This window comes from Herpailurus yagouaroundi, unplaced genomic scaffold (genome assembly GCF_014898765.1).
Source record: "Herpailurus yagouaroundi ecotype Mexico unplaced genomic scaffold, PumYag 29, whole genome shotgun sequence".
NCBI classification, from domain to species: Eukaryota; Metazoa; Chordata; class Mammalia; order Carnivora; family Felidae; genus Herpailurus; species Herpailurus yagouaroundi.
In genome coordinates this window covers 99,041,895-99,044,486 of record NW_024412377.1, presented here as the reverse complement: position 1 = coordinate 99,044,486, position 2,592 = coordinate 99,041,895, and positions in this window count along the sequence as shown.

Genomic DNA, 2,592 nt, shown 5'->3' with positions numbered 1-2,592 from the left:
CTCAGGCCTCCATATTAGCTGCCGTAGTAGCTCATCGTATCGGGGATGTTGAGTTTGGTTGGTTATTCAAGGCAAGATCCTGAGTGTGAGTTTCAGCATGTGTAGAGGGATGCTTATAGACCTGGGTCAGAGCATGTGATAAATCATGTGTATATCTTTTTGTGTCATTTTTAAATTACCTACTTGATATTCATTCGATGTCCCCTGATACAGGGTAGATCCTCTTCATTTCCATTTTTGGGTGGGGTAGAATAGTTATTTTAGAAAGAGAGAGGTTCCAGTCTTCAGAACCTACGTTGGAGTTGCTTTTTTCAAGATAGTGTTTTGTGTGTTGGACATTTCCTGAGCTGTGCCTTCCCCTCTCTCTTCTTTTGATAGTCGTTCTCTAGGCCAAGAGAGATCTTACACCCAGCATTGATGGTCTAAACATTCCCAGTGCTGGCTGCTCTGAGGAGGAATGCACATGGCTGCTGTGGTTTCCTGGGACAGGAATTAAACTGGCACCTGACAAGACAGGAACAAGACATGACGTGACATGTCTGAGAAGACAGAAGATTAAGTTAAATCTCTTGAGCAGATCTAGGGAGCCCAAGCTGTACCTTGAAAGTGCTTCTGGATCCTTCAGCCTGGCCAGGAACAGGAAGCTTTGGAGCTTAAACTTTTTTCTTAATGTTTATTTAGTTTTGAGAAAGAGCGTGAGCAGGGCAGAGTGAGGGGGGACAGAGGATCCAAAGCGGGATTTGTGCTGAGAGCCAAGAGCCGGACACGAGGATCAAACCCACAAACTGTGAGGTCATGACTGGAGCTGAAGTTGGATGCTTAACCGACTGAGCCACCCAGGTGCCCCGGGAACTTTGGAGTTTTCAAGGTGAGAGTTAAGCAGGATGCCAGGATGGTTACAGGAGCCAGAACAGACTACCTGCAGGACAAGGGGCCTATCAAAACCCACCATCAGGCTGCTTATGGGCTGTATGTGTGTGTGTGTGTGTGTGTGTGTTTCTTTTGCAGCCAAGGTAAGGTCACCTTTTAGAGAGGAAGCCCCATGGCACCTGCTTCCTGCCCTTGTTTGTGCTCCTCAACCCCTACTCTCTGGCCCAAAGCCCTCCCCCCTCACACTCCAACTACTAGATTTAGAAACAAGAATCTTCCACCTTGGTTTTTTTTTTGTTTGTTTGTTTGTTTTTTTTTAAATCTTCCAGCTGCATTCTGAAGAGATGAGGTAAGGAGAATGCTCTTATCTAAATTTCAGGGGATGGTGATGGGAGCAGTCTTCCTTCAGGGAGCTGGGGCAGTGAGGAGCCCTGGCTGGGAATCGCACAGGTCTGAGGAAGCCTCTGTGGCTGTGCGAATCCAGACTCAGGGCTTGGCAGGCATGTTCCTTATGAGGGAAAGCAGGAAGAACTGTAATTTATGATTCACAGCCCATAAATCTCTGAGTAAACAGAGTGGGAAGGCCCTGAGTCTGGCAAGAAACTGCTGGAGATAGATTCCCTCCCCTCTGTATGCCTCCTAGTGTGGTAAACATTAAGTACTTCTGGAACCAGATGCCCTGGGTTCAAATCCTCACTTCATTGCTGCAGCGACTTTGGGAAAGCTATGAAACCACTCTGTGCCTCAGCTTAAAGAGCTGTAAACCAGGGCTAATAATTCCTCGTAAGATTTTTGAGGATGATGGGGCACCTGGCTAGCTCATTAGGTGGAGCGTGAGACTCTTGATCTCAGGGTCATGAGTTTAAGCCCCGTGTTAGGCATAGAGATGACTTTAAAAAAAATTGTTTTTATTACATTTACTTATTTTTGAGAGACAGAGTGAGAGCACAAGCAGGGGAGGGGCAGAGAGAGGAGACACAGAATCCGAAGCAGGCTCCAGGCTCTGAGCAAGCATTCAGCAGAGCCCGATGCAGGGATCAAACCCACGAACCATGAGATCATGACCTGAGCTGAAGTCGGATGCTTAACTGAGCCATCCAGGCGCCCCAAAATGCATTCTAACTAGTATAGCCTATGACAAATTCAAGTCCAAAGAAAGAGCAATAAAATTCATGATCTAATTTCTCCTCCCGGAAGTGTAAGTATACAAGTGATAGGCAAGTAGCTAGGCTATGCAAAACATTGGCATGTCACAGGAAGTTGTGGGTCTGTATTGTAGGTGAATGGAAGTAAAACAGTACTGATACGATTCTCAGGGATCTCAGGTCAGGGTTGAGGAAGTAGGCTTGGGAATTGGAATTTTATAGCCTGAAGGTGAAACCATCATAGTAGATAAAATTGCCTGTGTTGACCACATAGAGCACTGGAGAATACCCACATTTAAAGGGCAGACATTAGAAGGCAAGATTCCTTCAGAGGCAAGGACACAGAGGAAGAAGAGTTAGATAGAGGTTGGAGGGAAAGCCTCATAGTAAGAGATCATAGAAACAAAGAATAGAAGCCTTCAGAAGGCAGGAATGGGAAACAGTGTCAAATACAGCCAACCAATATAGGACTTGCATATCTCAAATGAAATCTGGGGTTCCATACATCCTCTCTCTGAAATGGATTCGTTAGATAAAAATTTTCTTGATCCATCCCATTCTTGTTTTTTTTTTTTTA